The 12,761-nt window shown below is 49.5% G+C and overlaps 1 protein-coding gene across 3 annotated transcripts in view; it reads right to left on the bottom strand.

Moving 5' to 3' along the window:
* The window catches only part of PIGN (phosphatidylinositol glycan anchor biosynthesis class N), a 1,975,532-nt gene that overhangs the window by 1,126,624 nt on the left and 836,147 nt on the right, over positions 1-12,761 (bottom strand). The gene's annotated exons all lie outside the window — the stretch shown is intronic.

A 12,761-nucleotide genomic window follows, 5' to 3' on the forward strand; every position in this document is an offset into this window, starting at 1 on the left:
GAACTGTACTATGGTAAAAAGAAAATCACATCTGCTCAGATTATCACCATGTGAGGTGCCCCAAGGACAGGCTGACGGAAGGCCCTGTACAGAAAAAGGGCACACTACTCTCTCAGAGAATCAGAATAGCAACAGGAAAATAGCTGCACATATTAGTGCACATACAATTGTAAATGTACCAAGGTTTACATATATATAGTAGTGCTTTATACGACTATGGTGCAAAAAGACGCATGCTTTTAGAAGAAAAAGGGCTTTAAATGGTGGTGTCCATGCATGCAAATCCCATTTGACTGGACAAAAGTTATACAACATTCTTCTTTGCTCTAATTTCCATGATTTTCAGAGGCACGATTCACATTTCATGCTTCCTGGAAACATGATTTTCAGTCATTACCAGAAACGATGCTTTAAATGGCTGCTTCTTACACTTACCAGCATTCCTGTACAATTGAAAATATCTACCCCGTGTTATTTGGCAAGCAGAAATGGTGGGGTCAAAGAGTCGCAGAGCGAGGACATCTTGTTTGGTGTTTTAAAATTGATCTGCCCAACTGTCACAAATGGCCCAAAACATACTCTGAGACCTAAGGATAGTTCTGGGGTCTCTTTCCACTCATGCCCTGATGTTCCTTCCCCTTTCACTTACTGCTATCCTATCTCACTACTCTCATCCGTCAAACTCCACTCTCCTTCTCTCCTTCCCCTTCCTATTCTTTCTCATTTGACCTCCTGACGTGTCTCTCTCTCCTTCTACTGCCTAAATCAACCTTCCAATGTTAATACTTTCCCTCCTGCCACTCACCCCATACTATTACTTTTCCCTATCCATTCTGCAACTATTCTCCCCTTCCCACACCTCTATAACACCACACCACTACTACTCTACCCTCTCATTATCACTACTCTCCCCTTTCCACACCACCACTACTTTGTCCTCTCCATGCTACTACTCTCCCCTCTCTACACTGCTACTATACTGCTCCTGCTATTCAGTCACCCACCTTTCACTCTCACAATCGCATCCACTCACTTTCTACACACCCTCTAACCCTCTCGCTCCCCTACCTTGCAAGCACACTCACCACACAGCAACACTGAGTACACCAATACCTCAACTTTTCTTCAAAAACACCTCCATACTCCAGTTCACTGTCCTTCCTCCTGCTGGTCTCTTGATCCTCCATCTCCTCCCCCTCTGACCTCACCTGAATCACCCACACCTTCCTGTTTCCTGACCCTCTTCTTATTCTAACCCACGTTCTCCTTCTGATTTTCAGAAAATGACCAATCTGGTTCTATATTCCCTGCCCAGGAAGTGTTACAAGGGTCAGCCTTTACAAAAAGGGGCTAAGCCCCGCCTCTTTTCTTCACGCAGGGTTGCCATTTATGTAACAATGGCAGCCCAAATTAATGAATGTCCCAGCTCGTGTTTGGATTCTGCATTGCTCCGAATTCCCAGGTAAGCATTGGGCAGTTAAGTTTTGTGGTACAAAACTCCATGGAACAGTGATTTGATTCTCTCTGATGGGGCTCTGTCTCTGCTGCTGGGGAACGGTGCATACTGCTGACACTTGGTGGTATGCCCCATTGCCCATGATTGTGTGGATCTGCAGTCTCTCCTCTCGCCGGTTCTCACTTACCTCATGGAGCGGGAAACTATGTTGGTTGGGTTGTTCGGCTTGGAAGCTTTGATGGACTTTGTTCATGCTGGTGGTCCGCTGAGATTTCTTGGGCTTGCCTAGCATTTTTGTGCTGGACTGCCCTTGTGGGTGGGACCAGACTTACATATAAATGGAAACTTCTACTGAGTGAAGGCTGCAGTGAGCTAAAACGTGGTCATAGACCCTGCTGAGTTTTAAACATTTGATAGAACGGGGTAAATATAAATGAAAAGTTTGTCAAATCAAACAAAGCATTTTAAATAAAAAATAAATACAAAAAACAGGGTATTTGACCCATGTTCGTTCTCAGTAAAGGGGCTCGCACACTCTTTTTAAAAGAAATATGTATTTTTATTATATTATTATAATAGGCATCAACAAAATGAACAGGCACATAACATGGAGTATGCAAACAACTTTAACATTCCTTACCCACCTCCCCCATGTCACAACTGATGCAGATTATGCTACCCACCTTGACCAATCCCCGCTCCTCCCATTAAACAGTGTCTTCTTCCGTGTATATCACCACACCAAATCTATGAGTAGAGGTATGTAGCGGCTTATACATTCCATAATAGTCCATGCCTTTGGCCGCCTCAAGGATGTACTCCACTTTGCACGACATAGGCCGGCTAGGGCGGGCCCATTCTCACATAAGGTTGGGCTTTCCTCCCTTGAGAACCCACTAGTTTGGGTGTCCTGGTCAGGCCACATCAAACAGAACCATTTCCTACCGATTGTCCAAGTATTTAGCCATAAACTCCCCCCATAGCTGTTAATGTGGGGCCGCCCTCCCGTGGAGCCCTGCCGTTATCCTCTCCATTATACATATGTTCACGGCAACCTTGATCCATTCCTTCTTACCAGGCACTTTGATCCCTTTCCAATACATTACCAGACAGGCCCTTGCTGCCAACAAAAGGGGTGCGGCCACCCCAGTCATCCTCCTAAACTCCCCGTCAACCTCTTCCATCCCGAAAAGTATCATAAGAGGCCCATTGATAGGTTGGATCCCATCTAACTCCCTGATCCATCCCAGGATCTCATCACAAAACACCCTAATTCGGGGGCATCCCCACCACATGTGCCAGTAGTCGGCCCTCTCACCACACAGACGCCAGCACAAGAGACTGGCCGACTGGAACATCTTTGATAGTCTGAGCGGGTCGTAATGCCATCTGTGTAAAAGCTTAATCGCGTGCAACTTATACTGGCTAGCAATCAAGGTCTGCGACGCACCTTTAAATATCCTCCCCCCAGAGTTCAGGGTCTATGTCTGTACCAAAGTCCTTCTCCCATCTTAGCCTCAGATTCTCAGTTGACCCCTTCCCAGCGTCCAACAGGGCCTGATACATGGCCGAGACCAAACCCCTCATCTCCCTACGTTTGCCTAAGAGGTCTTGAAATGGGGTAAGACCTCTCTGGGTCTTCCTCCTCCATTTCCCACTCATCAGCACCCCTTTTAACTGAAGGAAGGAAAAGACTGACAGGGGGCCTATGCCCAGTGCCTCCTCCAAGTCTGTGATCATAATAAAGTTACCCGCTCTCCAAAGTTGGCCCACTCTCTCCAGACCCGCCTCGAACAATGATTGGTATCGTTCAGGTTTGGAGATCGCCTCCCGGACCCCAGGAGCCCATATATGGCTCAGGTGAGATGGCCATGAGGTAATCCCCCGCATGTCAACCCCCTCACGCCATACCTCCCATTTTGTACCCAATATTGGGTGGTCTCTGATTCTGCGTGTGAGTTTGCTTCTCGGTCCCTATAACCATTCTCACAAAGGTGGCCGGAGCAAAACCGAGATCATCAAAAACAACACACTGGAGTTCCTTTTGGCCTCTCAGGTGAGGGACAAGGAACCTTAGGTATACCGCTTCATAATACTTTCTTAGATTCGGAAGCCCCACTTCTCCTTTGTCTTTGGGCAATGTCAGAATCTCATATGCTACTCTCGCCTTCCTCCCCTGCCAAAAGAACCTCAAAATCAATCCCTTAATTTCTTGCAAAAGGGACTCAGGTAGGCGGATTGGGAGCATCCGGAATGGGTACAGGAATCTGGGAAAGCAAACCATCTTAATGGCGTTCAGTCTCCCCAACCAGGATATGGTTAGCTTCTCCCATCTCGCTAGGTCGTCCTGGAGGCCGGCGACAAGGGGGGGGAAGTTGGCCTCGAATAGGGCACCCATGTCTCTTGTGAGATTAATCCCCAAATATCGCAGGGTATCCACCCCCACTGTTAGGCCCATCAATGCAAATCTACAAGAATCTCCTTGTCCCGGCTCCTTCAATGGGAACAGAATGGACTTAGCTCTGTTGATCTTGAAGCCGGATAGTTCCCAATATTCTGCAATCAATTGGATTGCCCTGGGGATGGAGGTCAGAGGATTCCCTGTGTGCAACAACAGGTCATCCGCAAACAGAGCCACCTTGTATTCCACCCGTCCGACCTTGAGACCTTCCACCTGTGGATCTCCTCTGAGTCTCTGAGCCAAGGGCTCAAGGGAGAGGGCAAATAATATCGGTGAGAGGGGGCAACCCTGGCGTGTTCCCCATGTCAAGTCAAACCATTGGGAGTAGTCTCCATTAACCCGCCACAGACGACCTTGGGGAGTTGTACACCGCCGATACCCGCTTCCTGAACCTAGCACCCAGCCCCACTTTGCCCAAGACCGCCTCAAGGAAGCTCCATTCCACCCTGTCGAATGCCTTCTCAGCATCTCTCCCCATGTGCCATGACTCATGAATCAGGTATAGGGTTTTCTGCATCGTGTCCGCACCTTGTCGTCCCATTATAAATCCAACCTGGTCCGGGTGTATAAACCGGAGCATGTATATTTCGGGTCTTGCCGCCAGTACCCTCTTATAGATCTTAGCATGGATATTCAATAGCGATATGGGGCGGTAGAGCCTACACCTTTTGGGATCCCTACCTTCTTTGGGGATCACCGTAATCAGGGCCTGTGAGAACGAATCAGGGGCTTCCCCCGTTTCTAAAATTTCGATGAAAAGTTCGACCATAAAAGGTAAGAGGGGGGAAATAAATGACTTATAGAAGCCTGCAGTGTAACTGTCCTCCCCCGGGGCCTTCCCCAATGGCAATCTCCTCACAGCCTTTTTAATTTCTTTTTCCGTAATCGAGGCATTAGGCGTCTCCACCTCCTCACACGAGAGTTTCGGCATCTGTATGTCCCTCAGATATTTTTCTATTCCCCTGTCCGGCCTCTGATTTCTACTGAACATTGCAAATGCTTCCGGGATATCCCCCATCCCTGGTTCCCGTGCCCATCCCTCTTCTTCTATAGCCGCCACCCACCGTTTGGGCCGTTGTCTGCGCAGCCTAGCGGCATCCGCCTTATCTCCCTTCTCATAGAATTTCTGTTTGAGAAACTGTAATTTCCTAACGATCTGGCCTTCCGCTAGGAGTCGCAGCTCTTCCTTGTTCTGCCTAGTCTCCCGAACCTTGATCTCCCTTTCCTCCGTGGCCTCTCTCACCACCCTGTCAAGGTGGGCTATCTCCCCTCTCAGCCTATTCTCTATTAGAGTCCTCTCCCTCTTTTTCCTAGCCCCCTCCCTAATCAGGATCACATGCCACGTTGCCTTCCCTGCTTCCCACACCACCCTCCTCGAGACCTCACCCGTATCATTCGTTTTAAAGTATTCCCGAATCTCCCCCTCCAACTCTGTACGGAACACAGGATCTTTCCACAGTGACTTGTTGCATCTCCACTTTGACCCCTTGTGTAGCAGGCCTGCCCTTTCGATCTCAACCCGTACCATACCGTGGTCCGACCATGTGATCGGGGCAAATTCAGAGCCCAGCGCCACAACCCAGAGGCCCCCCGTGACAAATATATAATAAATTCTAGTGAAGGTGCCATGGGGTGCCGAGTAAAAGGTGTATCCTTTATCATTTGGGTAAAAACTCTGCCATGCATCCCTGAGCCCATAGGTCCTCAACATTTCCATGACCCCAGAGCACCTCCGTCTGGTGGGTCTCGTGTCCCGGCGTCGCCCACTTGCCTGTTTAAATTAACATCAGCCCAAACATTAAAATCCCCACCCAAAATTATGTGCCCCGAGGCCTCCAACATTATTTTCGGAAGTGTCCTCAGCAAAAATCGCACTTGACCCGTACTGGGGGAGTATATTGTCGCCAATGTGAAGCACACTCTCTACACAGTGCCCACAACCACCAGGGCCCTACCTTCCACATCTGCCCATACTTTGGTCACCTCCATCTTCAGGCCTTTCCTGATGAAGATGCCCACCCCAGCCTTCCTCAATGGACCTGAGCCCCAGTATTCATTCCCATGTATAATGCCCAAGATCCTGCGTTCCTCCCCATTTGCAAATTTGGTCTCCTGAAGACACATCACATCGAGGCCCATCCTACGGAACTCTCTGGCCACGAGTGACTTTTTCATGGGCGAGTTCAACCCCTTCACATTCAATGTGCCCACAATGAGGGCACCACCCCTCTGAAAGCCTAGGTCATCAGCCATTGTCGAGAAGAGTCACACACCTTGGCGTTGGCCTCCTCTGGCGGCCCATCCGCATCTCCCGCGCCCAACAGCTCCCCCTGCACGCCACTTCAAGAAGACACCATTCCCTCCCTTAACCCCCCTCTCCTTACCCTTCCCCACCCCCCAACCCCTTTCTCTCCCCTGTAACATCACCAGGCTGTATTCGGACCACCAGCTAAGACCGATACCTCCCAGTCCCCTCCGCATACCTCCTCCTGAACAGTGAGCCCCCCCCCAACCTTATCATTACCTCATAAAAGCTCAACCAGTTTCATGGGCAACGTGCCCCATTCAACAATGCAAAGCCCGGGCTTTCGCCGCTCAGAACATGTTCCGAGTACCATCATAGTGCTGCCACCACAGAACAACCGCCTCAGAACCGCCAGGAGGTTCTTCCCAACCAACTCTAGACCTCCCAACAGGCACCTCCTTCCCTTAGGGTAACACTACAATGTATCAGGTGTAGGTCAGGAGTCCACCCCGGTGGAGGCATTCATCCTCCTATATTTCCTAGAGCCTGGTATGCATCTCCGTCTCGATCCCTGGATGCGTCACTGTCTGTCGTTCCCCCCACCCCCCTTCTTCCATCCCGGTATCGCCAATTCTCAGAGACGTCCAGCAGCTCCTCCATGCATTTTCTTATATCTCTCTCCGTGGTCTGCCATTCTCTGTGCCCCTCCAGTTCGAATGTGAGGGAGAATGGGAAGCCCCATCTATAGCGAACTCCTTTCTCCTTCAGCCACTTTGTGATGGGCATGCACATCCTTCTCCTAGCCAAAGTCAGTGACGATAGATCCTGGAAAATCGTGACTCTCACCGTACCATAGGTGATCGGGCCCCTCTGCTTCGCTCTCTCCAGAATTCTGGTCTTGTTACAGTAGTTGTGGAATCGAGCTAGGATGGTCCTAGGGCCCCCGCATATCCTCCGGCTCTGTGTATCCTTTCAGTCTTTACCTCATCAATAGAGTCATCCTCAAACAAGAGGTTCATGAGTTCATGAAGAGTTCTCCGCAGGTCCTGCTCAGACTCTCCTTCTCTTTCCAGGATACTGTTCTCAATTTTCCAAATCGTCCATCTTAAGCCAGAATTCCTCTTCACGATTCTCCATGTTGGCTATCCTTTGATCCATTTGTGCTTCTAGAGTGCCCAACGAGGTCTGATTATTCTCGACTTCCTCTAGTCTCTCCTCCATCTTGTCGACTCTACCTCCAATGTCCTTCTTCATGCTCTTAATTTCCTCCATTAAGGCTGCCACAACTCCCTTGGTAGCGGCAGGTTCCTCTACTGGGGTTGCCATGGTGGGTGTGCGGGGGGCTCCCAAGCCGGGGAGGGGTGGTGTATAGTAATAAGGTGCTAACTTCTTCCTTATCTCCATGCACCCTGTCATCCTATAGGCCGAGGTCTCCCTGGTCCCAACGCTGGCCCCTCTACTCCTGTGGCGGGCACACGCCCCTGTGTCGGGGGCCCACACCACTAGGAAGCAGTTCAGGGTGGGGTGTCGGGGAACCGCCTATCTGCTTGGCACTAGGTTTCTCCTCAGGGTCCAGATTGTGCTGGTGTGTTGCTTCTTCATGGGACGTTAACGTAGGCCCCTGGGGCCTACCCGGGTTCCCCTCGTCCTCCGCTCTCCACAGCCTGGAGACGCCGCATTGAGTGTACAGACTCCGTTCATAACCCGGGAGGCGGGCACAAGGCCCAGGATTGGGGCCCACCCCTCCCTCTGGTTAATAGTGTCCCCTGTGCCGTGGGCCTAGAGAGTTGGACGTGTACCTCTGCGTTGCCAGCCCCACCCCCTCGTATCTCCTTACAATGTCTGGGATGTCCACCGTCCAGACCCGCTCCGTCCATGGGATTTCCGTCTCAACACTGGCATGTAATCTTGTGCAATCCTGTGCAGTTTGGCCCTCCAATGTGGGCTCACTCCAGGCCTCAGGCTGCCCCTCACCTCTGCTCCCCCCACCAGCCTGTTGGGAGAGGGTGCGACCCCTCTCCTCTCCAACAACCTCCACTAGGCCTCACACGAGGGGCAGACTCCTGCTGTATCCTGTAGGGGCCACCCGTGCCCCTCTCCTTGCTATTGTCCCTCTCCTTACCGCGTTGTAGTGCGCCCCTTCAATGTATGGCTGTCACAGTGTCTCTGCGGTGCTCCCGCTGCTAGGATCCTTGCGAGGGTGCTCCCCTGTTTATGCACCTTCAGGGAGGATCTTGGGGGGGCCTGCACTGCCAGCCCGCTCCGCCGGGGTTTCCCGAGCCCCCCTCTCAAGGAGGTCCAATTGGGTTAGTGGACACGTTACGCTGCAGCGCCGGAGACAGCCGCACACAGTCCTGCCGGCGCGTCCCTGCTCTCCCTCACCGGCTCTCTCTGTTTCTCCTGATGTGCCCCTATGTACTTCTTTGGTACACTGCCCTCATTGTCAGGGGGATGGTTCAGGCACCGGAGGCCAGTCGCGGCGTGAGGTGGAGGGTGAAAATGGGGGCTCAGACCATCTCACTGGACCGTTTGGCTAGAGGGCTATGCAGAGGCGACCTGCATCCTCGCGCCCCCTGGTGGCCACCCCCACACTCCTTTTTAACTTTACATAAGCATTTTCCTGGATAAAGGTTAAGAGTCTCATGTTGGGGTGTTTTCCTTTTCTGTCAAGATCATTGTGTACAAGGGCCCAATCTGATTCCCCAACCCTGTTTTCCCCAACTGGCCGCCCTGCTGATTGTTTGCCTGGGCACGTGCCTTTGGAAGGCTACCGCTGTCGCCTTGGCTCAGACTGCATGTGCATGCATGCATGTTCAGTGGCATCTTTATGTGCTGTCCCTTGCAGTTCTCTTGGATGGCTGCTACCATCCACCTAGCTATGGAGGCATTTGAGGCCTATAACCAACACTCTTTTTTTCCTTAAGATTGTTGATAAGGTGGCTACCATGCAAATTCAATCTTACACAGAGATGATAGGTGTTCTGGATAAAAAACAGTCTGGTTTTCGGGCGTGGCCATGGTACAGAAAGCACCCTTGTCGATCTTCAAACCCAGATGTTAACAGTCCTGGAAAGGAGTAGATCGGGGCTGCTGGTTTTGCTTGACTTATCAGCAGCCTTTGATCTCCTGGACCATAAAAAATTGCTGGATCTCCTGAACCATAAAAAACTGCTGGACAGTTAGCTGATACTGGTGCTTCTTCAAGGAAGCAGTGACATGGACAAAGTCATTTCTTGGGGGGCGAAGGTCTAGGGTCCATTGGGGAGATGCCTCATCTGACTCTGAACCCATCGTCTTTGGTGTCCCGCAGAGGGCCTGCTTATCCCTCTCCCTCTTTAACATTTATATCCAGCCGTTATACATGGAATTAGAGAGATGGGGGTATTTTTTGCTAATTATGCAAATGATTTTCAGCTTATCTTGGAACTCAGTGGAAATTATGCCAACGACCAGGAGAGGCTAAACAAAATCTACATGTCCATTAAAAACTGGATGTTATGCCTAAATGCTAGCAAAACCGAGCTCATCGTATATGGGTCCAAGCATTTGCGGGAGAGTTTAGGACAGGAATTTTCTAGTTTCCATATTGATGGAGGCTTTGTTCCGGTAGCTGGGAAGGTTAAAATCCATGGCACCTTTATGGAGGCTACGCTCAATGCGAATGCCCACGTGGACTACAGAGTCAGGAACTCTATTATCTTAGAGTCCTGAGATTGATCGGTCCTATGATCACAAGGGAAAATCGCCCAAAGCTGGTGCGAGCCATCATTTTACCGCGACTCGACTATTGCAATTCCCTGCTAGGGGGAGCTAGCAAGGATTGCATTTACAAACTGCAGAAACTCCAAAATGAAGCAGTACGAAAAATGTATAACATTGCGCATAGGGACTCTGTAACTGTGGCCCGCAGAGAGCTCCATTGGCTCCCAGTGGCAGCCAGTTTTCTCTTTAAGATGTTGACATTGGGACACAAATTTCATTTTGGGTCCGCACGGCAATACATAAAGGAGAAATTGGAGATCTACTGACCCAGTAGGAATCTGCGATCAACAGAGGCTTGTATCCTTAAGGTCAACCGATTCAAAAGAGTTTGGGGAAATGGCCGTCCCTTCCCTGTAGCACAGGCCTGGAATGAGCTCCCTGAATCATTAAGGACAGAGGGAAATTCCTCAATTTTTAGGAAACTCCTTAAGACCAGGTTGTTCTCTTAGGATTGATTTCAGTTAATTTGTTTGGTAATTGTCCTTTGTTTCATGTCTACCTGTCTCAGCGCCTGGATGCCTGAGGGCTTTTGCCGCTTTATAAACAGATAGATAGATAGATAGATAGATAGATAGATAGATAGATAGATAGACAGACAGATAGATAGATAGATAGATAGATAGATAGATAGATAGATAGATAGATAGATAGATAGATAGATAGATAGATAGATAGATAGATGACTGGGAGCCTGGTTATGAACCACCGAAAGTTACAAACAGGGCATCCGACTTGCAGAAGCCCTTTGTCCTGTTCCAGGTAGAATTTCAGAGCTCTCCTGACGTTGAGACAGTTTAACACCTTTTATGCCTCATCTTTCAAATTCGGAAAGAAAGTTGCAAGTACTATTTCTTCGTTCAGGTGAAACGACACCACCACCTCTGGGAGAAATGAAGGGTGTGTCCGGAGCACCACCTTGTCCCGATGAAAAGTAATATATGGGTCTGATGCCACAAGGGCCTGAATTTTGCTGATCCAGCGCGCTGAGGCAAGGCCCACCAGGAGCGCTGTCTTGATTGTGACCAGTTTGATGTCTATCGATGCTATGGGCTCGACTGGTTTATGCGCCAGTGCACCCAGAACCACGTTGAGGTCCCAGACCGGGTGAGGGCATCTGACAGGTGGGTACACCCTGGTTAAACCCGCCAGGTGCCTTTTGACCACAGGGCTGGAAGTGGAGAAAATTATATCGCCGGAATTTCTGTATGCACCTATGGCCGCCTGGTAGGTCTGGCATGCATCAACTGTGCCAGGTGTGCTGATAAGGACAACACCTGATCGAGGGTGCACAACAATGGATCTACACCCCTTTCTATAGACCAGTGGTAGAACCTGTTCCATTTGCTCCTGTATTGATTCCTAGTGGAAGTGCATCTTTCGTTGTGGATATTCTCCAGGTTGTCCTGTGACAAGTGGAGATGCTGCAATGTTATTTGCTCAGGAACCAGGCTGCTAGGGCTAATTTATCCGGGCAAGGGTGCACTACAGCCTCCCCCATGCTGAGATATGAGCGATCTGCCCCCATTGGGAGGGGAACCGGTGGTTGATTCAACAGTCGCAAGAGTTGTGAGAACCCTGGTGTGGCAGGCCACTGTGGCGCTATCACAATGAGGCATAGTTGATGTGACTCTCAGACCTTGCAGACGACCCTGTGGATCAGTGGAGTTCGTCGGAATGCGTAGGCCCACATCCCGTCCCACTGGAGCTGCTGGGCATCCGCCAGCAAGCCCTTGCCCTGTCCCATCCAGGACACAAATTGTTGAACCCTCCTGTTGTGCTTGGTGGCAAATAGGTCTATGTGAGGTTGCCCCCACCTGCTGAAGATCTCCCTCAGGACCCCCTAGTTCAGCTGCCAATCGTAGTTGTCGACCCCCTGTCTGAGCCTGTCCACCTCTACGTTGGACTCCCCCGGAAGCTGGATCGCAAAGAGCCATATGTTGTTGGCTATGACCCATTCCCATATTTCGATGGTGAGCCTGCACAGGGGCGGTGACCTGGTGCCCCCCTGTTGGTTGAGGTAGTACATGCAGGTAGAGCTGTCCGTCTGAATGCAGTCTGGGCTGTTGCTGATAACTGGAAGGAAAGCTTTTAGAGCCAGCCATATGGCCATCCTTTCGACCCAATTGATTTAAAAACAAAAAAAAAATGTATGCATTGGTTTGTTTAAAACCTTTTATAAAGGAAAACTGAAGGAATGTATCCATCCAATACATTACCAAACAATAGATTTACAATTGCACAATTTTGTAAATCATGAAAACAATTTCCATAAATTTCTAAGCCGCAAACATCATTGACAAGTTTTCCCCAATTAAAAACATGTTCCACCATTCTTCCGTTGTTAGTGTTTTAATTGGTCTCCAAAATCAGACAGGTGTTTCATTCTCAGTGGGACCAATTCGGGACATTCTATCATGAGATGTTTTATTGATTCAATTATCCCATGCACCCTGCAATATCGTTATGTCGGCTCAGTTGCATCACATTGACTTCCATTACTTAGTACCTCTTTTGTTGGCAAGATGTTTAGCCTTAATCTCATGAATAAGTCACAGGATTTAAGACTTGAAAATCTCTAAAGGTACATTGGGGCTTAGTTAGCGGATCTATTATCAAACACCAACTTAAGGGCAGTTTTATATGCGAGTCTTCTAACTTGATCCTAATCCAATCTAGCCTCATAATCTGTTTTGTTTTACTTTCCCGGGATTTGTCAGTAGAATATCCCATGTTGTATCTAAGTTACTCAACTCTTCTGTACGGTCTTGGTTCCAATTATCAGGGATGGGATCTATACTAATTAGATCTCTATTCTTTAGGATTTCCCAGGGTGAAAG

This window comes from Ambystoma mexicanum, chromosome 5p (genome assembly GCF_040938575.1).
Source record: "Ambystoma mexicanum isolate Mex_15411 chromosome 5p, UKY_AmexF1_1, whole genome shotgun sequence".
In the NCBI taxonomy this organism is placed as follows: domain Eukaryota; kingdom Metazoa; phylum Chordata; class Amphibia; order Caudata; family Ambystomatidae; genus Ambystoma; species Ambystoma mexicanum.